The sequence below is a fragment of the Paramisgurnus dabryanus genome, chromosome 7 (genome assembly GCF_030506205.2).
Source record: "Paramisgurnus dabryanus chromosome 7, PD_genome_1.1, whole genome shotgun sequence".
NCBI classification, from domain to species: Eukaryota; Metazoa; Chordata; class Actinopteri; order Cypriniformes; family Cobitidae; genus Paramisgurnus; species Paramisgurnus dabryanus.
This window is the reverse complement of record NC_133343.1, coordinates 18,275,224-18,298,688: the sequence shown is the minus strand read 5'-3', so window position 1 is coordinate 18,298,688 and position 23,465 is coordinate 18,275,224. Positions and strand designations below refer to the sequence as shown.

At 35.1% G+C, this 23,465-nt stretch overlaps 1 protein-coding gene and 1 long non-coding RNA gene across 6 annotated transcripts in view; one reads left to right on the top strand and one right to left on the bottom strand.

The window, feature by feature from the left end:
- rab6ba (RAB6B, member RAS oncogene family a) overlaps nt 1-23,465 on the bottom strand; it is a 113,760-nt gene that overhangs the window by 69,633 nt on the left and 20,662 nt on the right. The gene's annotated exons all lie outside the window — the stretch shown is intronic.
- On the top strand, nt 3,312-7,424 carry LOC135745780 (uncharacterized). 4 transcript variants are annotated; one of them, XR_012336965.1, is made up of 3 exons: nt 3,454-3,649; nt 4,222-6,512; nt 7,169-7,424. It is a non-coding gene; the product is annotated as an uncharacterized lncRNA (long non-coding RNA). The 4 variants fall into 4 exon arrangements; XR_012336966.1 differs by having other exon boundaries at nt 3,454-3,783; XR_012336964.1 differs by having other exon boundaries at nt 3,454-4,019.

The following is a 23,465-nucleotide window of genomic DNA, read 5'->3' as shown; positions in this document are numbered from 1 at the left end:
GCAAACAACATTCACATAATTACATTAAACTTGCACTGGTACCTCCACCTTACCTACACTCAGAAATAAATGTGCAAAAGCTGTCAGTTAGACGTTAAAAGGTCCTAATGTGTACTATTTGGATACAGATACGCATACATTTTGTACCAAGGGTACTAATATGCACTCTTTAGGAACAAAGGTGCACTTCTTGAAAAGGGTACTGCACAAGTCACAGCTTTTGTACCTTTCCTTAAGAGGTAGGTGCTTTGTTCAAAGAGGCTTACAGTGCATTCAAGCTATACTTTTTGTTAGCATTTGTGCTGACAAAAACCATAACCTTTGCACTGCAATAAGGAATAAGCAAATCAAACTGCTTCTCACAAACTGTGCAACTGCCAGAGAATTAAACTAAACATTATAATACAGTAGCATAGCACTCATGTACCTGCCTTACAGCAATTTACTAGACAAATTCTACATTGCCAAAAATCACTTTGATACCCCCAAATATTTGTGTTCCTTTTTCTTCCACAATCAGAAAACTCTGACTTTAGCAACCTTATTCACTCATAAAAAAATAACTGCAAAGTTATGTGACATACTGTATGTTTTCTTTGTAACTAATAATTGGATGTCTTAAAATCACAACCTACAATGCTTTCTGGACTTTAATTACATCACCTCATAATTTTTTTCCATAATCCCAGGTTTATTGGTTATTTTGATGTACTGCGAGGTTGACGTTGAGCAGGATTTGGAGGACTACTGCATGTAATCCTCTTTATGCAAACATGAATGGAATAGTTAAGAAATTTCCCCATCCTTTCAACATTCTTATGAAGTCCAATTTGTTTTCCCAGTGAAAAGCTTGAAACTAGCACTAACCAGGATATACTAGCCTCAAACACCATAAAAACTCCTGTATAAGTTTTTCAGCAGAGCTCTTCAAGGACAATAACCATTTGCATGCTTCTCTCTTTAGCTCTTAAGACTATAAGACCATTGACTACTATGGAAATAAATATCATTGTCTAGTCAAGAAGGCTTTTGGAATTATAATACCATTAAGCATACCAGCATCCCACCAAAACAAAACATGTTGGTAACTCTAACCTTCCCTTATGTTGGGGTGACTCCAAAAACCTACAGTAATGAAACTTACAGTTCATTATAATATTATAATTTTTTTCAGCATGTGTGTTCTCTGGGTTTGAACCCAGACATTTTGTGCTGCTAATGCAATGCTCTACCACTGAGCTATACAGGAACATCTTCAAAAATCTCTATTACATTTTATCAAAATATATTTATATTTATCATTAATGTCTCCTGCCTATTTGTGTGTCTTTAGAAACGTCAGCACACAGACCTTCATGTTACAGGTCATAAAATATGGTATTTTGAAATCAGACACAGAGCTCCTGAAAGGGCAAACACAGTTCAATTGCCACCTTAACACAAAGATTGGGACACTGCCAACAACTCTCATCCGAACCATTCCATCTCAGCTAGCATGGTCTAATGAAGTGCGTATGCTCTACAATATAAGGGCAACATGAACACCAACAAATACACTTCAATGCATTGACAACATATGTGAAATATATGACTCTTGGAGGGGGGGTGATCGCCTTGGGAAGTAAGATGGGAGTCGTATGTCTGCCATTTGAGGCCAGCGGACCGGAAGGCTTGACGTTTCAATGTTTAAATTAGATTCCCTTAAAACGCAATGATTGCTCTGACTGGAAACTGAAACAGTCCCATTGAAGCGTGTCCAATGAAATCAAATGAGCATAAAACCTTCCTGCAAATATACACAAAGTGGCTGTGATATACAAATATTGCATAAAGATCAACAACCTGCACAATGACAGGCACTTTCATTTTGGAACAGAAATTTTCTAGACAAAATGTTGTGTTAAGTGTTGAGTCTATGTTTTTCTTTTTTAGAAATATTACTGATTAAAATCAGTAATATTTTGACAACCCCAGGTAAAAAAGTAGTATACTTTAGTGTATTAGAAATATGATTGAAGTACATGAAGTATAAAACAAGTATGCTTCTACTTGTTGTACTTAATTTAAAGAGTATTTAATATGTACTTTTTAAAAGTATACTTCCAAAAAGATATAATTAAGTTCAACTTAACAGTCCAAAAAATAAGTATACTAATTTACCAGTAATTCAATTATCTTTTAAATGTACTTTTTGAAAGTATACTTCAAAAAATATGTAATTAAGTTCAACTTAAGAGTCCAAAAAATAAGTATACTAATTTACCAGTAATTCAATTATCTTTTAAATGTACTTTTTGAAAGTATACTTCAAAAAATATGTAATTAAGTTCAACTTAAGAGTCCAAAAAATAAGTATACTAATTTACCAGTAATTCAATTATCTTTTAAATGTACTTTTTGAAAGTATACTTCAAAAAATATGTAATTAAGTTCAACTTAAGAGTCCAAAAAATAAGTATAATGAATTTACCAGTAATTCAATTATCTTTTAAATGTACTTTTTGAAAGTATACTTAAAAAAAGATGTAATTAAGTTCAACTTAAGAGTCCAAAAAATAAGTATACTAATTTACCAGTAATTAAAATATTTTTTAAATGTACTTTTTGAAAGTGTACTTTGTTGTCAATGTATTTTAAATTGTATAGAAGTTTATTTTTTTTAAGTGTATTAAATTTGACATACTTAGAGTGACAATTCAATATACTTATGGGAAGTATATTTTTTGGAAATTAATTGTTAATTTACTTTTTTAGCATACTAGGATCTCACTTCATTAGAAGTGTGACTTCTGTACACTTTATACAGTACACTATAAAATAAGTGTATTTTTAGTTGCATATCAGAGTACTTTCATAAAATACGTTAGAATAATAAAATGTAGGCTATACACTGCATGAAAAGAGCTGTATCCAGACAAATACGGATGGGAAATCCCTGCTAAACTTTAGGTTTGCCAGATAAATGAGGCAGAGTGCTTGGAAACGTAATACTCAGAAGTAAACTCGTGAAACATCCAGAAACCTTGTGTATATGGATGTATACTGGTGGAAGTTTCTAGGAATCCTCACAGCTGGTTGTAAGGAGTGCTGGTTGTGAGGTGTGAAGGGTTAATGACAGAGTTGCTGTCTCTGTTTTCAAAGCTGGGTGGGGGGTTCAAGGCAGCACATAACATAAAAACATTATATATCTACAAGTGTGTTTACTAAATACATGTATTATTATGCTAATGTAATTTAATTGATAAAGGTTTTTTTTATTTAAGAAAATCTGAGCATCACTCAAAATAACTGTCAACATGTTTTTCAACTAAACATGTTTTGTAAACGTTATACATTTTATAAAAATATTTAATATTTTTATTATTGATAAAGTATAAAGAACAAATCAGTGTGAAAACGCAGATTATAAAAAGTACATAAAGTGCCAGCAGAGGATCCAAAATAATGAAAAAAAAAAACATCCAATGCAACTTGGAAATTGTAGTCAAAATACATCTACAGCAGCATGCTAAAGCAGTACCAACGCCAGGGCAAAAGACTCAAATTCCCAGAATGCACCTGCACCCACCCATTCATTCCCACCAATCAGGATCAACGGCATTTTTCAAACCGCTACTGACTCGTTTTCATGCTAAACAGTACGGCTGAGGTAAGTTTGACTTTCATTCCTTTACATCGCGCAGATCTGTTCCATATTTGTTCCTATTTTGTTCTTCACTGTGATTATTTTTGTCTTTATGCGAGAAGTGTTTTAATTTAAAGCACACACAGGAAACATTAAGAGTAAGTTATACACTGTACACAGTAACGTTAGGAACTTGAACATGCGGTTTTTCAGTGAGCAAAGTAACATGCAAAATGCCTGATAAACGAATCAATTCGATGTTTAAAACTTTAAAAATAAAACGGCAAGATTACTTGTGTTGGAGATGTTCAGCTAACTGTAGCAAATGGCTCTTTCTGCTATTTTAAACGATAACCTTAGACGATTTCTGTTGTTTAAAAGCTCATTGCTGTAGGTAAGTTCTGATAGATGCTGCTTATTTTGCAAGCCTGTTTTAATAGCTTTATTCTGTTTAGTAACCAAGCCAGCTTCACTTTAAGTTTAAGATAAACTAACGTTAGATGTTGTTGTAAAGAAGCTTGGAGTCAAAATATATTTTAAAGTTGTATGATTGTCTTCTTTTTTAATATGATGTCTATCCATGTTTGTGTTTACAGAGGTCATGTACCATGTGGTCGACCTTGCTGACGCTGAAGAGGTTTCTGTGTAAAAATGATGTAAGTTAAGTTTAATCTTTTAATTTAATATTGTTTTAATTCATGCCCATGTCATGCTGGCTACCAGTCAAATATCGCATACAATTAAAAATACTATTAATCACCAATAAAACCTTAAAAGGCCCAGCACCTTCGTATCTTAGAGAATTAATATCAGAATACAATCCAACACGTACACTGCGGTCGCAAAATTCTGGTCTCTTAATTTTCCCTAGAATATCAAAAGTGTCTAAGCTCTGAAATGATTTGCCAACTGGTATCTGTGAATCAGACACAGTCAATCACTTTAAATCTAAAGGGACACTTCACCCATTTGTATTAAGCTTTGTATCTTTAGAACCCCAGTCATGTTTTTGAATGGTCATGCATCATTTCCTGAGACAGGAGAAATACAGATTTCAGTGTTGCACTTCCTTCTTTCAATGATGTAAAAAATTATAATTTTGCATCATTGAAAGAAGGAAGTCCAATATCTTTGTTGAGGTGGTGAGACTACAAACACCCCTTTTTTAGTCAAATAGGCACCAAATTCGAAATGTATGTTACATTTCCACTACAAATATGAGACACTTTCAATAAAGATTAATGTTTCTACAGGTGAAATGCTCCATTAAAGGATAATTCTGGTATTTAACACTTTGAGTCTTATTTCTGGTTTGTTTTGGATGAATTACAGTGATGGACACTGTAATTTTGACAATGGGTCGTGTCTTTTTTTGACTCGTTTAGAAGCGTCTCTTCACTGCTTCAGAGTGGAAGTCAAGGGTCATGCACAAACATGTCATTAAAACAACACTTAACCTTCATTTTCAAAACTGTCCCTTACGAATATTAACCATGGTTTTATTGTGGTAAAAGTGTAGTAACCATGTTTTTTTTGGTCAATTGATTACTATGAGCAAAACCATGGTTTTACTACACTAACCATGGTTTAACTATGGTTTTTGAAAACCATGGTTGTCAAAACCATTGTTATTTTGTGGTAGCTATGGTTTTACTACAGTAACCATGGTTTTTTTGGTCTTAACTGTAGTAAAACCATGGTTAATTTTCGTAAGGGGTGCTACTCACCGAGTGGTTCTTGGTGTTCGTTGATGATTAAAAACAAGTAGTGTAGCGAAATACAGTTTCTGTGGTGTTTTATTTGGCATTTTGTAAAATTCCATTGACTTCTCTTGGAAGACTCATTGCTCGCTGATATATCACTCTGCCGCCGGAAATGGAAAAGGGTCTGTTTACATCTGGTTGTAGTTTTTACAAGGCTAGCATGAGCAGAGCAACTGTGCCCTCGGAGTAGGGCACAAATTTTTCCCATATTTGATGGCTCAGTGACCAGCCTTAGGTTTGAATTTGAGCTCGATTGTGACTGTCTATACGCTAGACACCAAGTTCCGTTCAGCATCCTTGTTAGGCAAAGTGGTTGTCGCCATCAAGTGGTCAAGAGTGTGCTAACGCTTCAGACTCAAATATAGAGCGGAAGTATATACGTGGTTGTGAGGTGTCTGAAAAAATAGATCCACTATAGCAAATAACACGGATTGAAATCATACATTGCTCTGATATATTTGTTTTTAATCATCAACGAACACCACAAACCACTCTGTGAGTAGCACAGTTTTGAAAATGAACGTTAAGTGTTGTTTTAATGACATGTTTGTGCATGGCCCTTGACTTCCATTCTGAAGCAGTCAAGAGACGCTTCTAAACAAGTTAAAAAGTCAAGACACGACCCATTGTCAAAATTTCAGTGACCATCACTGTAGTTCATCCAAAACAAACCAGAAATGAGACTCAAAGTGTTTAATACCGGAATTATTCTTTAAGACTTTTTTTCTTTAACAAAGCATTCACATAATTTGTCTAGTAAATTATACTTATCTCGCAAAAGTTAGCTTGTACGGAACAAAGCATTCACATAACTCGTCTGGGTAATTTACTAATGCCGCAATAGCTAGCCTGTCTGGAACCGAGCAGATATTAAAACACAACACTGTGTGACACTGCATTACATGTGAATGGCCCCTACGCTAATAGGATTTTGTTTCTCTCTCCCTGTCTCGTCCTCAAACCCGAGGACATTGAGACAAACAGACCAGTTCTGGCTGCCGTGGAGGTCAACACACCACTGATCTACTGGCTGCCCTTCAACGTGATGCCCAGCCGATGCCTGACCACCGACGGAACTAGGGCTGCACGATAAGTCGCATGTGTTTGTCAGGCGCATCTCCTCAGTAATGCCGGTTCCTTGATTAGTATTAAATCGCCATCAGCTGTTTTCAGATGTAGCAGCTTTAACTACACAGAGCCGTAGTTCACTGACAATCGGGGCAATTTCGCATTAATTATCGCGGACGTATCGGCTGCGATATGTATGCGATATGGCCCAGCTTGTCAGGGAACTACGGCTCTGTAGTTAAAGCTGCTCCATCTGAAAACAGCTGATGGCGATTTAATACTAATCAAGGAACCGGCATTACTGAGGAGATGCGCCTGACAAACACATGCGATTTATCGTGCAGCCCTAGACGGAACCCGTTAAATCTCCTTATCCGTTTACATCCCATATATATATATATATATATGTGTGTATATCTTTTCCTCCTAGGACTTTTTGTTCCTCCCTGAGGTTTTTCTCCTAGGGTTTTTTTAACCCCGGGGAGTCAAGCAACATTGGCTTAACTTAGCACCCTCTTGTATACGAGACATTATTAATTTGCTCACTTGTAAAGTTTATTCATAGCCGCTGTATTTTGCTACTTATATTGTCTGTCGATTTTTCTGTTTCCCCTGCTTCTTTTAATGTAAAGCTGCTTTGAAACAACTACAAATTGTGAAAAGCGCTATATAAATAAAATTGAAATTGAAATGTCTCTTTCCTGTTTTACAGATGCAGTGAGGGAGTGATTCCCCAACATCGAGGTGGCAGAGATCCGGGACCTTCTACGGAGGAAGTGCAACAATGCCAGTTACAAGGCCTCCAGTAGTTCAAATCAGAGCTAGATGTCCATATAGTACAAGTTGTTCGCAATTGTTCTCTTCCCGGCATTTCAAAGAAAGTCGACTGTTTAAGGTTCCCCATTTTGCCAATATCTGTTTTGTGTGTTACTTTTGTGTCATTAATAAAGATCCTTTTTTGAAATGCAGTTTGTAATCTGTTTGTGTGCATTTGAACTGAATTGTTATATTATACACTTGTAGTGTAACAGCAATATTCATGCTTAAGTATAACAAAATGGGGATAAAAGTACAAATTAAATATACTTAAAATATAAAAAATACACTATAATAATATTGCACTGAAAGTACGTGTCTATGATGTTTAGGTTATAATTGAAATTCACTTTAAAAACATTATTATTGTCATAGTGGGACACTTTAAAAGCACTAAAAATAGTTAGGAAGTGCATTTGTAGAGCACTTGAAATATTACAGAGGCATACTAAATTAACATAGTTTATACTAATTATAAGTATGATAGCAGTATGCACAAAATGTACTTAAACACAACTATAATTTGTGCTGCAATGGCTTTTTAAGTGTATTTCCATTAAAATTGCAATACAATGCAATTGTACTGTAAGTGTGCTTAATTACTCATAAATCTTGATTTTCAGGAGTGTATTTTAGTGCACTTGAAGTTTAAAAAAAGTTGTTCCATTTTAGCATACTATTTACACTTGAAGTGTAATCAAATAGGTGTTAAGTTGAAGTTAATACATAATTGAGTACACTTAACTATACTTGGATTTGACGAAAATAGTACAAAATCTAGAAAATATACTTAGTACACTTTTTTAAAGTATATTTTTAATAGAATTTTTTTTCACCTGGGACATTACTCTTGTAAAAACAACATATGCTTCTCAAATAGAGCAAAACAATATTTACAGTAAATACAAGTATGCAGAGGTGTAAAGTACTTGAGTAATTTTACTTGAATACTGTACTTAATTATTAGTTTTGGGTATTTTTACTTGCAATAAAAAATCAAAACTTTTATTTAATAAAAAAATGTAAGAAAAAAAGTACCTTTTACCCCTTACAATTTAATTTATAGTCAAAAAGTACTTCTTTTTCAGACTCAACTCACGCGAATTTGTAAATATTTTATGAGTTGGCTAATTCGTATGAATTCATACAAAGTTAATCGTGCAAAAACGTACGATTCTCATGAAAAACACAATAACGGAACCCAACTCACGGTCCACATTGTTTATCACAACTGTTTAGATCTGATCTGTGCGTCCTGCCAGTTTCCGGATTATCTGCATTGTTTCTACGACAATGACCACGTTTACATGCACACCAAAAATGCGATTATTTCCAATAATGCGAGTAAGGTCTTAATCGCAGTAAGATGTTTACATGACTGGAGCTAACCTCTTCACTCCGGTTTACATGCAGTTTTTATTTTCGGATTATTCACACAAAGTTCAATGCAGAGCACAAATGATGAACTCACATATATGGTCCACTGTTTTAATTTACTTACGTTAAATGACAAACACGTTGTTATTTCATTATCCGGTGCCGTGATGAAGATATAAATATGACAGTGCCTGTAAGGTCCGTGTACCTTCGGATAATTCGTTTATTCGTTTCTGTCTTCAAAACGGAAAAACAAATAAACAGTTCATTTATTACATATTCCACTATACTCGTGAACATAAAACACCAGTTTTGGGTTTGTTTTTGTCAGAATGTGATCTAATGCATTAAATAAATTTACAATAAAACCAAAACGAAAAATCAAGCATTTTATGATCAAAGTTCGTTTTTGCCACCGGAAGTTCACTTGTTCTGATCGCTTGTGTATTATAAATCTTAACATTAAATAGCATCTTAAGGGGAACACGTGGTCGCATCGCAGTACATCACTTTAGAAGGCGACGGACACATAAAGCTACCTGCTGTGCTGGAGCGTGAGGGTGTAGCAGCCAGTAGCATACACGCGTAAACAACATTATTATACTATAATAATAATATACTATATAATAGGCATACTATAATAATAAATAATACACAAGGTTGAAGACAAATTTATAGGCGTTAACTTGTAGAACAGCCCCTAGGCTTCTTCACACTTAAATCAATTTAATACGTTAGCAGACATATGCCAATGAAATCATTTTAATAAGGTTGTGCATATGACAGAGCAATCATGCTCTCCTGTAAGTCTAATTCGCTTATACAGTCCCACTTTTAAACTTTTTTTCTGCTATTATTATTTATTCGGATATGGCATGCACGGTCATAAAAAATGTGTAGGCTATTGCCTAAAAATAAATGCTGCCCAAACCTCTTCCACTACATGAGAAGATGTGGCTGCTTCGCGATTTCACGGTTTGCAGCATACCGTGTAAAATGACAATAAGGATTCTTGTGGTGTGGGATTAAATTTAAGAGTATAAATACGGTAGGGGTCGGAACTCTGGTCTTCCCTGACGCCAGTCCCATTCACTTATATGGCGAATCGTTTCGTAGACGTTTTATTTATTGTTTTCTCATTTGTTTTCTGTTTTTTTTTTTTGACCATTTTCTCTTGGGTTTAGGGTTAGAACAACTTTTTGTTATATAAAAATGACAACCCCAACTCTAACCCCAACTCCAAGCGACCATGGCTTAAATATAGATAAAAACTTAGAGAAACCTGTATATTAAATAACCTACTTAAACAAATGTGAAATCTAACCCTAAACCCAAGCGAAAATGGTTTAAAAAACAGAAAACAAATGAGAAAACAATAAATAAAACGTCACGAAACGATTCGCCATATAAGTGAATGGGAAGGACTGGCGTATCATATGCACGCAAAATCGGAATTTGGCGTATCTATTGCACGATAATCACACTGCGTGTCATTTGTACGCATCTTGGTGAGAACGGGTAGCCACCCCGATAAATTTGAACTTAGCACTTAAGAGCGCTTTCTACAAGCTTTAATGAACGTTAGTTATTCTTTCACGTGCATTCCCCAAAAATGCACTTAAACAAGATCGCACAGTGGCTATCCATTTGTCAAGAACTGAAATGTCGCCTGTAGATGACTCTTAATTGTAGCACAAACTTGTTAAAAGTTTAGCCTAATGATCTTCACCCAATGTGCATGTAATAATATTTTTGGTAATATTGTTTAATATTGTTCAATGACAAATTGCACGTTTTAATAATTTATGCCATGTGAAATCATCTTTTCTATATTTAGTTAGGACTCATTTCATTGTGAATTGCCTTTTTAAGTTTATAAAATTACTTATTTGGCTATCATTAATATATTAATATCTTATGCCTTTCTATGTAATGTTTATTTTACATTTATTTTACCAGCACGGATGTACACTGTTCTATGCATACTGTACACATTATATTAAGCACAACCTTTGGTCATTATTAACTTCACAATCAAAGAATGAATTATATGAGCTTAATGATACAATGTCTCTGCAAATCGTTAGTCTCCTCAAGTATTGCCTTCTACATTTTATAGAATAGATGAAAGGCGAAACATCATCATGGTAGAGCTGTGCTACTTAAGTTACGATGCTTTTGGGAAATGCAGCCCTGACTGACAATAGCCACTCCCGACATCCTTTGATAGCGTTAGCGTTGGCGAATCCGCACTTCATTCTGATCACATGTACACCTGCAAGATTGTTTGGCAGAAAATAGGTTTATATGGTTTTTAGTGATATGTTTATATAGTGATATGCTTTGCCCTATTTAATGTCTGTTTCTCTGTTACATTTTGCGTTGACCATGAATGTTTTTTTTAAATATGCCCTTTAAACCTGGCAATATGTCTTTGCATCCCGATGATGCCACAAGGGCCCCTTAAAAGACAGTCTATGAACATTCTTTATAGGGTGAATGTCGGTTAAGCTAGTTCAGTTAAAAGTTATTTTTTACATAGCACTACCTACGTTTTCCCTTCATTCATATTTTGCTAATAATTAGTGACAAATGTCGCAGGGAAAGAAGTTTGGAAAAAAGCATTCTAAGCGGTGAAACAGAGTGAATTTAGGTGCGGGACGAAAAAAAATGCCGCGCAGACCTCTATTTTATGTGTGTGCCTCGAATAAATAATAATAATAAAAGAAATACAATTCAAAACTCGGACTGTAAGCGAATGAGATCTTACATGGGAGCACAGTGCAATTCACGCCCTTATTATGGCTGTAATCTGTTACTACTTCAATAATTCTACGTCCAATAATTCATTGAAAAATATTAAACAATAGTATTAAAAATATGATTACATGCACATTGGGTGAAGATTATTAGGCTAAACTTTTAACAAGCTTGTACAATTAAGAGTCATCTATAGGCGACATTTCAGTTCTTGACAAATGGATAGCCACTGTGCGATCTTGTTAAAGTGCATTTTTGGGGAATGCATGTGAAAGAATAACTAACGTTCATTAAAGCTCGTAGAAAGCGCTCTTAAGTGCTAAGTTCAATTTTTTCGGGAAACACAGGCCAGACCGCCCGTTCCCGTCAGGGAAGACCAGAGTTCCGACCCCTACAGTATTTATACTCTTAAATTTAATCCCACACCACAAGAATCCTTATTGTCATTTTACACGGTATGCTGCAAACAGTGAAATCGCAACGCAGCCACATCTATTGGGCAATAGCATACACATTTTTTTAATCACCGTGCAATATCCGAATAAATAATAATTGCAAGAAAAAAGTTTAAAAGTCGGACTGTATAAGCGAATAAGACTTACAGGAGAGCATTGCTCTGTCATATGCACAATCTTATTAAAATGATTTCATTGGCATATGTCTGCTAAGGTATTAAATTGATTTAATTGTGAAGAAGCCTATGGGTCTTTTCAACTTAACGCCTTTAATTTTGTCTTCAAGCTTGTGTATTATTTATTATTATATTATATGCCTATTATAAAGTATATTATTATTATTATAGTACAATAATGTTGTTCGCTGGTACAGGTATGCTACACCCTCACGCCCCAGCACAGCAGGTAGCTTTATGTGTCCGTCTCTTCCTTAAGTAATGAAGTTGCTTTTTAATGTAAATATTATAATGCTACTGTTCACAAGCGCTCAGAACAAGGGAACTTCGGGTGGACAAAAACGAACTTTGATCATAAAATGCTAGATTTTTCGTTTTGGTTTTATTGTAAATTTATTTGATGCATTAGATCACATTCTGACAAAAACAAACCCAAAACTGGTGTTTTATGTTAACCAGTATAGTGGAATATGTAATAAATGAACTGTTTATTTGTTTTTCCGTTTTGAAGACAGAAACGAATAAACGAATTATCCGAAGGTACACGGACCCTGTAAAGGGCGTTCACATGATATAAAAATATAGTTTTAAAAATCGTTTTATATTAAAGATAATAGCAGAGCTCACACAACAACTATAACGATAGCGATTTTGGCACATGATGAACGATAAACCATTGACAGCCAATCAAATCTATTTGAACTTGAAGTGCACGCGCACTTAAAATGCAGCAGAAAGCTCATTCATTGCTGAGGTTTATAACATAAAATTACCTCAGGTATCCAGCGCTGATGCTGTGAAATTTTTCTACCACACTGACTACGCCAAAAGGTATGATATTATTACACAAACTACTACATTCATTCAGTTGAGGACATCTGCTGGTTTCCCGCTGTGTAAATGCAACAAGAACAGCATATGTACATATTCAGTGACATGTAAACAATTGCAAAAAAAGTTTTTATTACAAGAAATATCCAATATTAGGTAATGCCGCGCTCGTTTTATCGAATTAGCATGAAGTTATCATTATGATGTGGTCACTAATATATTTATCGTTATAATTATCGTTATAATGTCATTTAAAGGTTTTATACACTGCTGTCGTGTTATTTGAGCTGTTTCTGAATGAAGGCAGACTGCTGACAGCGAGTCGTGTTGGCAGAGTTCATGTAAAACTTCCTAATGTCAAGATTAAAACGAATTTGTGCTTAAGGTGCGTGACTAAAACACACGTGCACTTAATTAGTGCGGTATAAATGCGATTAAAGCGTTTACATGGACGCATACTGCGATTATAAACGGCGTACGCCACCTCTTTTAATGCGACTTTACTTATTGCGATTATGAGCTTAATCGCATTATTTTTATCGAATTATTGCGTTTACATGAGGTAAAGTATAATCGCAGTATTGACAAAATCCCATTATAATCGCATTATTAGGGTGCATGTAAACGCGGTCAATGATGGCGCACTGGCACGACAATCTGCCTCAACATCTGACGTGTTTATGTTTTACGTGATTGCTAACAAAAGTCCTTTACAAAAATGCAATTATCACAGCTTTTTGCTCAAAATTTTGTATTTTTGAAGAAATCTACCCATATTGGAGAGCAGGGCTTAACGCAAAAAAAAAAAAATGTATAGGCCTACTGGCCTCACCAACAAAATAAATGAATTGTCACATATTTAAAATAATAATTCAAAAGTCAAATATAATTGTTTTTAATATAATTGATAACATTTTATTTAAGTTATGTTGAGGTGCACCTACATGATTTGCCACATTTGCATGCCAATGTCACAAAGCCATTGACCATTAATAATAATTCAACATCCAACATTGTTGATGGTTTGTTTGTGTTTGGGGCTGACACACTAACATTGCGGGGAAAGATGAGACTTATACAGTGAGAATTGGCTCTGTTGTGGCTCTCTAGCCCATGAAATGGCAAACCAGTTCTTAGGCTCGCCAGTTGAACCAACTTCGAACCAGCAACAGTTCTAGCTTTGAACTAGCAGCCGATTCTTTCTAGTGGAAAGGGGGCAATATAGAACAAAAAAGAGAAAGTTGGCTCTTTTAATTGTAATCTCATGCTCACATTGCCAGTTCACAAAGACAAAACAACAGGAAGTCATTAATTTGCTAATAGAAGCTGCTGATTATTAGTGAACAATTTCAGGTCAATTTTATGCAAATGAGCAGCAAAGTACCAATGGAAAGCACAGACTGTCTTCTACTGCCTGATACAGTTGAGTAGGACCGCCTACTAGAAAGCAACAGCATGTAGACCAGCGATCTCAAGCAATTTAATCACTGGCAGTGAAAATGCGGCATAAGGCACAACTTCCATTCCTTCCAAAAACTTCCCCAGAGACTGAAAGTCTGAGATGTGAGAGACAGAAGAGAATTGCTAATCCTATTAGCATTTTGATTTATCCCATACATACATGTACAAGTGGCCTGTGTATATTATAATATTTATAAATGAATCACTCGGCTTGGGCAGTTAGCCTCCGCTGACTTAACTACAGCATTGTGCATTCAAAAAGCCTGTTTCTCTATTGACAAATTGACATTTCAGCAAAAATATCTAAATTTGTGTTACGAAGATAAACAAAAGTCTCATGGGTGTGTAACAAAATGAGAGTGAGAAATTAATGAGAAAAGTTTCATTTTCAAGTAGTCACATGGCATTTATGGCTCATAATCTGGCCAGAACTGGGTGCCCATGAATATCTATTCTTTCAGCTTAAAAGACATTTTGAGAGACTATCTGTGACACATACTGTTATAAAGAGTATCAAGAGAAAATCCCATTGAAAGTGAATTCATCTTTGCATCATTTCAATTTGACAGAACATTTAAATAATGTTAGCAAATTGGTTATAAGCAAAAAATAAATTAATGCATAAAGGACTCATTCCAAGGGCAAGACATACTGTAGGAAGGATCAATTATTTCCCCCCTTGTCTTTCTTTAAAAGACCAAAAATTGTGATGTCTTTTTCATTTTTCTCAAACCCTGACAGCAAAAATATCTGACAGGTTTTTTGACATAAATCATATTACAAGACACCTACTAGACAGGGTGGTAATTATACAGAAGAACTTGCACCGAGCTTGGTGAAGCGATCCGAGCCCTCCTTCATATCTCAGGAGTCTTTGCATCATGAAAAGTGACGTCCAATGTACCAGTGCTGAAAATTGCATCTTAGTCTTTTACTTTTATCCTCCTCCAACAAGTCTTTTAATTTTCTGTTATTTCTCAGACTTCTATTTGCTCTATCGTCTTTACAAACTCTTTAACACTAACTCAATTCTCTGTCTAGTTTATATCTACAGTAGTTTATGCAGTGACTCACTGCTGTTGAACTAAAGCTTCTTCTGTTAGAATCAAACCTGCAGCCAAGACTCTGTAAATTGCTTTCTAGTGTAATGGCGGCCTTCTTGCCCCTAACAGAGCTTTCCCATCTGTGCCTATGTCGTTCTGTAGCTCTTTGGTTCACTGACAAGGCCAAACCACCTACAGCTTATAATCAAAATAAGGGCCCTATTTGAATGATCTAAGCGCATAGTCTAAGCGCACGGCGCACAGTCTAAAAAGACATGTCCGAATTCACTTCTGCTAGTTTAACGACGAGATAAATGGTTTGTGCACCTAGCGCACAGTCTAAAAGGGTTGTTCTTATTCTCGTAATGAGTAATGGGTGTTTTTGGCATAACGTGCAATAAACCAATGAGAGTCTCATCTCCCATCCCCTTTAAAAGCCAGATGCGCTCACGCAATGCCGATTTCGATGGTGGAATTTGTAAACTGAAAAACTACGCAGAGGAAGAAGACCACCAGTTTTAGATTGATATTAAAAAACTGGGTTGTTTTCATTTGAATTCAAATTGTTATTTTTTGTATTAAACCTTTGGTTTAGTTTTGAAAGTCGTTTTTTCAGTCATGAAAGTAAAAATAGCAGGCTTTTAATTGCTGTAAATGTATCATCAGTGTGATCTCAAAGAATAATTAACAAATATGCAAGAAAAGGTTTGTACTCTAAAAATACTTTATTTGTAACAAACAAACACGAGATAAAGAATTTACAAACGTGTGGAGAGCCGAAACGTTTTAGCACTCGGACAGCGCTGTGAGTGTTTTGAAAAGCATTACTTAAAAAAGGTTCTCATCTCACCATATCCACAGGTACAAAGTCATCATATACAATAAATCTGAGGATTAGCATAAAAAAGAAACATTTAAAAATAAATGCAATATTTGCATTTGTTTAAAGCAAAACATGCAATTACCAGGCTACATGTGAAGCAGCTCCTTACACCTTCTAACGTTGCATAATCGGTCCTCATTTACGTCCATGAGACTTAATATTAATCTTTAAAAGTTTATTCCTTTACTTTTTCATATTTAAAAACTTTTGTGTGCTGCTGCGCATCTATGTGTGATAACCAGACGCGCGTTGTCATCTTGTTTGTAGGATCATATTACTAACGTGCTCTTTAAATAACAATAACAATATTGTGCCATTGACTTGGACTTAGAGCAGGTTTTAGTTGGTCAATTGCGTAGTCTATTTTAGTTGCCTCAAAATAGCAACACGCCAACAATGTGCCTGAACACACCTCGTTTTCAGACCAGACAACGCTATCTCACGAGAATTCGTACATATTTTACGAGTTGGCTATAATTTGTATCAATTCATACGACCACATTCGTAAGTTTTGATAGGATTTGCCTTGACGCCTGTGACGTTGGGGTTAGGTGCGGGGTTAGGGGTTCAGTTTCGTAGTTGTTTTTTCATGAGAATCGTACGATTTTGCATGATTAACTTCGTATGAATTGATACAAATTAGCCATCTCGTAAAATACGTATGATTTCTCGTGAGAATAGGCTGGACCAGAACGCCCACAGGCGCAAAAGTGGGCGCAAATGCATTTGCTATTTAAACAACGCGGCGCTAAACGTGAAAATTATAATTGCACCGGGTTGAAACTAGCAAAAGACACAATCGCGCATTGCGCCGGTTGTACAATAGGTTCCTGTGTGTTTGTATGAAGGTCAGTAAGCTCTTCTCACTATTGTTTATAATTAGAGTATTAGCTACCACTTTAAAAAAAAAGTATGATAAAATCATTAGCAAAAATATAGTAAGCAAATTGTGTTTCTTGTATTACTAAACAATTAAACTTAATCCAGCAAGTAATATTCATAAATAAAGCTTCAATGTTTGCCTCTCTATCTCCATTGCTGTATAAATAAATTTCTAACCATAGGTTCGGAAAGAGTCTCCCCAAAGATAATTTTTTCAGCATCCATCCCTCCTCACTTCCCTTTACTGTATATCTCTTTCTTCATTGTTCTTATTCTTTCTCTGTGAGTTCCATTATGGGGGGATGAGCTCAGAGCTTTAGCTGAGCCATGGGTTTGGCCCCCTTGGAGGACAACAAGCCAAGATTGTTTACCATTAACTGTTGTGACTGAATGAGCAGGGGAACTTGTGAAAACATAATTTTATTTAAAAAGTTTTTTTACATGGATTGAACTGAAAATACTAGTTACTCAAATGATAAATTCTATAAGCTTACTGTGAATCTGGATAAGGTGACTTTTCTTTATTTTTATCTAAAAAGTTATGAATAGGACTCCGATTAAAGTGATTTTTTTACGTAACTTTAGCTGGTCACCCAGCCTGGACAAAACCAGAACACAACTGAAACACAATCCTGTATTCAGACCTCATATGAACTGCACCAGTTGTCCTATATGCAACAGAATTCCCAAACAGCAAGTCAATCAACTAATTATTCAGCTGTAATTGGTGTCAGAAGCCCATCAATATCAGCAGGCAGCAGGAGCAGCAGAGTCATGCCTCACATTAATCATCTCTGTGTCTAATGACTATTGCTCTGAGAACCATAAACCCTTAGAGTATTGATAGACAAGCCTGCCAACTACTGCCATCTCATAGATCCCAATTTGAGATGGAGATCATCCAGGTAGCATTTTAATTCTTAATGTGGGTTCATGGCCTAAAATATAGCACATTGAATAGAAACACACTGCAAAAAGAACAACACCTGCCAAAATATTTTGTAAAAAAAAGTATTTGCATTATCTGAAAGTGTGATGTAAACCTACTAAGTTAAACCACTTAGATATGGGAAATGATGTAACAACATTGGATGTGAATGTACTGGGCTGGCATATATCAAAGAACTGCCCAAGCACATGTCAATCAACTATTATGCTAAAACATATTAGCTTAAGTAAAGTGTTTTTATTTTTATTAAAATTATTATTATTTCTAATATATATATATATAAGACATGTACAACAGTGTCATGTTTTCCACCCTATTTCTAATATATATAAGACCTGTACAACAGTGTCACGTTTTCCACCCTGGCCCCCTCTGTTGGCCAGCAGAGGCTTTGCTCCCCAGAGCCTATGGACTTCATTCTCCATGATTCCTTGAACTTAGACTGATTACTGCCATTGTCACCCTGCAGTCTAGCCAAATTCAATTCTAGGTCATTTCTAGTTTCCATCTGTTGGGTTCCCTGTTGTTTCATTGTCTTTGTTTTTAAATTCCTTGCCTGTGTTTCGACCTCTGCCTGTTTTATGAATTTATGATTGTGGATTACCCTTTAATAAAGCTGCAGTTGGATCCTTATTCTTTTTGACAAACAATAAAAAGCAGATTATACTAGCCCATATGAAAATCATAAAAATCGTGAAAATTATTAGCACAGTTGTTTCTCATATAAAGCAAAAATCAGGGTTGATTTTGGGCTCAGCCCCCAGTAAGTGTATAAAAAATAAATAAAAAAAATAAATGGTTAAGCCTGTATATGAACAGTGGCAGTGCTAGAATTACATGAAAGAAAACAATGTGCAACCTGTATCAAAAAGCTTGAATGAATCTCATGACTGCTTATTACTTCATATTACCTCACATAATTCCTACAGTATACTACACTGACTGCATGGATTGCTGTCACAGATGTAAACATAATGTAATGCTGAATTTTAAACTTTTCTCACATCTGGTTTCATGATGCACCTTCAACTTAACACTTTTGGCAAAAAAGTAATTTAGCATATTTAAGATAAATATGGATTAATCTTTGTTACAAAGTTAATGTCAGTCAGTCATAGCAGTAAGTGATTTTCTCTTCTTCTTTTCTTATTTAGTTAACTTTAATGACTTCAACACTAAGCCTATAAAATAATCAATTGTTTACTATGATACTCACTAAGACAGCTATTTTGAGACATGTTTATGTGTATTTGTCTGTAAACCATTTATACACGAACATGTATAGGAAGTGCCTTGCCACACACACGATATGCGGTGCGTTTTCAAGTTCATGGCAGCAGTCCAGTCCAACAACTTTAATCTCATCATCATATCATATAAATATCACTTTAAGATAAAAACACAGCGTGAGTTTTGTTGTAAAACAGTACAGAGAGAAAAAGAAAGCCCAATCCAAAAGCATAGACTTCATTCAGTCCACAGAAAGACAAATAATAAGTATCCTCTTTTAGCCTATGATAAAATAATTATGTAAAATTTGTGTACGTTAATACTTTCTTAATAGTTATTTATAACAATTTTCTGCGCTGCAGCAAGTCAAAATAAACACATCATTCAACGGGAATTAATTTTTGGAGGGAGTAAAAGTAAACACATTAAATGTGGACACCCTCTTCTAGCTACTCCACCTTATTTGAGTATTCCACTGTGTTGCATAGATCAGCTGAATGCTCTGAAACTCGCAGATGGGACAGAGCCGAAGTCTGCCCCCTGCTACCATTTTCATAAAAAAATCTCAACAGTGTCACAAAATGTGCGAAGACACCAAAAACCTTACGTTTCCCATTCATTTTTTTGTTTGTCAGGCGTGCAAACGATACCACTTAAGCAGAGTAACAGAGCAAATAAAAACCCACTATTACAAAACCAAAACACAAGGCTGCCCCCTCCCAAACACATAAGAATAACCCTGCACTGAATGCATTGTCATAGATACAGTAAAAGGATTGAAAATGAATGCTTATGGAAATGCTTATGAAATAATAAATATTTTCCTATCTAGTCACTTCTAGATGCATTGCTAAACGTCCCAGTTGAGTTAGTAGTGTGTTAATTACCCATAGAGTCAGTCTGAGTCACTGAGGCAGTTTAGCACAGCTGTGACTAAATCTGAACACACACACACACACACACACACACACACACACACACACACACACACACACACACACACACACACACACACACACACACACACACACACCTTTCTGAGCCTCAACTGATAGTGAGAGCAGACAGTGAATAAACAGATGAACAGAGGATGTTTCATCTGTCTCCGAAACTAGTGCTGTAGGCTGCTGTACAGATTTTTACAGAAGTAAACACTCCCAAAGGAATACGCTATCCCAAAAGAGACTGTTCTTTTAAGGTTCGCTTTGGTTTGAGTATCAACTTTAAAATGTTTCTACCTAAATTTAGCTTAAATGTAGGACATGTTTACTAATATTTGTGCAAAGATAGCAAGTATTTATGTTTGTTTAAAAAACGGCAACAGGGAAAAACCTGTTTGAAACTTATATTTATTTATTTATGTATTATAATAAGTTAATTATAATACATGTTTTTATATAATATGTTTTTTGCTACCATTACAACATTATTTTTTGCAATCTCACTCCTAGCACTGAAACCATCCCATAGCGAGAAAATTAGAGTTATTCAGGGAGTGCTGAAGAGGAAAAACAAAAGAGATGAACGCCAGGCAAGGGAGGAATGCTACAGGCTCCACTTACTTACAGATAGAGGACTGATCTAGAGAAGCCAGATGAAGGAGAAACTAAACATCAGCAGCCTGCTGGATTCACTGGAGTGAGACAGAGCTTCATGCTGGGAAAATGACACAGTGACAGCAGCATTGGGATCTTGTTCAGTCATCTGAACAGTCCTCATTTTGAAAATGTCTGTCCAGAATCTGGATTGTAATATCTAAAACTTGTTCTTTTTTGGTAGTAAAAATAATTTTGACATTAATTAAAAAACGTATTTACTATATTAGGTTTCTATTTAGATGTATTTTTTAGGTATGCATTTGCTTTAATCCAAATCAACGTACAGTGCATTAAAGGTTTGAGGAACTCAAAACCCTTACTGTGTTGTTGTTAGTAGCTGCAGAGTATACTGAAATTGTCGAAATATTACAATATGCATGTGGTTTGCAAAACTGAATGATTTTAAGTATTTTACTTCAAGTATTAAAAGGTTTTAGGTTAATGTAAATAGCAGAGCAATGAAATGTGAATGAGAGTGCCTGTTTATGCATTACTGCATGCATGTGTTCTGATTGTGAAAGATGATCAACGACAATATCGTATTTCATATTCTACACAGCATTATTTTATGTATAGCTCAGTGGTTAAGCAATGCGTTAGCAAGGCAGAAGGTCATTGGTTCGAACCCAGAAACACACATGCTTAATAAATGTACTGTATGTTTTGTAATGTAATGTAAGTCACTTTGGATAAAAGTGTATGCCAAATGCAAAAATTTCATGTAAAATGTATTTAGTTATTAATGCAATATGATTTGCCTTATTTTAGATACATAACTGTTAGAAAGCAGAAAAATACAGTACTGTGCAAAAGTCTTAGGCCACCATGCAACCATTACATTTGTTGTTTTTGCAGTGGTACAGTATAGTGATCGTATATAATTATTTCGCTTTATTAGAATACAACCAGAAAATACAGGAAAAAAGCTCAAGATGTGTCTAGTGCCAACAGAGGTCAACACTTATTTCTGACTGATTCCTGAAGTTTATTTCTGAAAATGGTTTTGTTTTCAATTTAGTTTACATATTTCCTGTATTTTCTGTTTGTATCTTAATAAAAAGAGTGAAAAATACTTTTGGATAAACATTAAAACTTTGCTAAAACAACAAAGCTGGTGGTAGTGGCCTAAGACTTATAACATATACATTGTTATAAGTACATTATACATTCTGTTTCTGCTGCACAGTACTGTACATTTATAAATAACTTTTAGGTTTCTTTATTGCATTGCTAAATCCACCATCATTGTTGTTGAAGATTTACTACTTATTTAAAAATATTAAAATTTTAACTAAATTTACATAATTTTAAATATACTGTATTTGATATAGGTTTATTTTATATACAGTAATAGAGTTTAATATAAAATCCCAGATGATTTTGTGCTGGGCTATACATTTTTAACATTAACAGTTCATGCATAAACTCTATAGTCTGCACTTTCTGGACAAGCTGAATGTGTAAATAATTGTAAAACCAAGTTTCTGAACAATATATTACATATACTTAATAGAGTCTATTTTATTTGTGAACTTGCCAGATTAATATGGTTTATTATGAAAATATGCTTGGAATCTCAGGCTACCATGGAAACACACAGTGTTCATGAACTACGCCAACAGCTAGGAAGAGAACGTGAATCTTCATATTTGCTCCTGATTTGCTCCTACAGTTGATATAATTATTAAAGGCACACAGACATGGCAGCACATTTTCGTTATGTTTTATATATTGACTCATCTTCTATTTTAGTGTACATTTCTGTGATTGCATTATGCAGAGAGAGATAATAAACAGAAAAAATCCCCAGCATACTTCAGCAGCCAGCCCTTCAGCAAAAACCTTGCATTTCTTAAATGGTGATTACACACAGTGTTAAATCAGCAGAGTTTACTTCAACATGTACTCTTTCTAATCTAATATTACAGTACAGCAGTTCATTAAACATTAATGCATTTTCCATCCATGCTTTGATAATAATATAAAAGCTAAGCTGTTCTATAAACACATGGATGACATCTTTAACACATGGTAAAATAACATCTGACAGTGATTATTCTTTGTTTGCGACTGCGTGAATTAAGCCATATTGAGGTTGAACAATGCCACGCCTGTCTCCAGACATCAGTACCAGCATTGTGGCATAAGAAAGAGAGAATAAAGAGATACAACTTGCAATCAATTACCGGCTGTTACTTGGCAGCCGAGTCAATCAATAGCAGATCAAAGCTGCCAGAGAACCGCTTCCTCCAATCCATCAGAGAGCAAGGCAACTGCAGGACAGTGCAATGAGATGTGAAATGAAGAAGACAGAGTTATCTATAGATCCAGTCAAGGTGAATTCTGGCCCCCCTTGGCATAAAGAAAAACATATTTGAGCATTCCCTTCACTTCTTACAAGCGGGGGGAACATGATGCACTGTGTACTGATAAGTGTCCATGTAGAAGCAGCGTTGTACTGTAGATTGAAAAGCTCTTTTAACTCGACTGTCTGCCTTCCACATTCTGTTTCTGTTAGAAAGTGAAATGCCATAGGTATGTTCAAAAT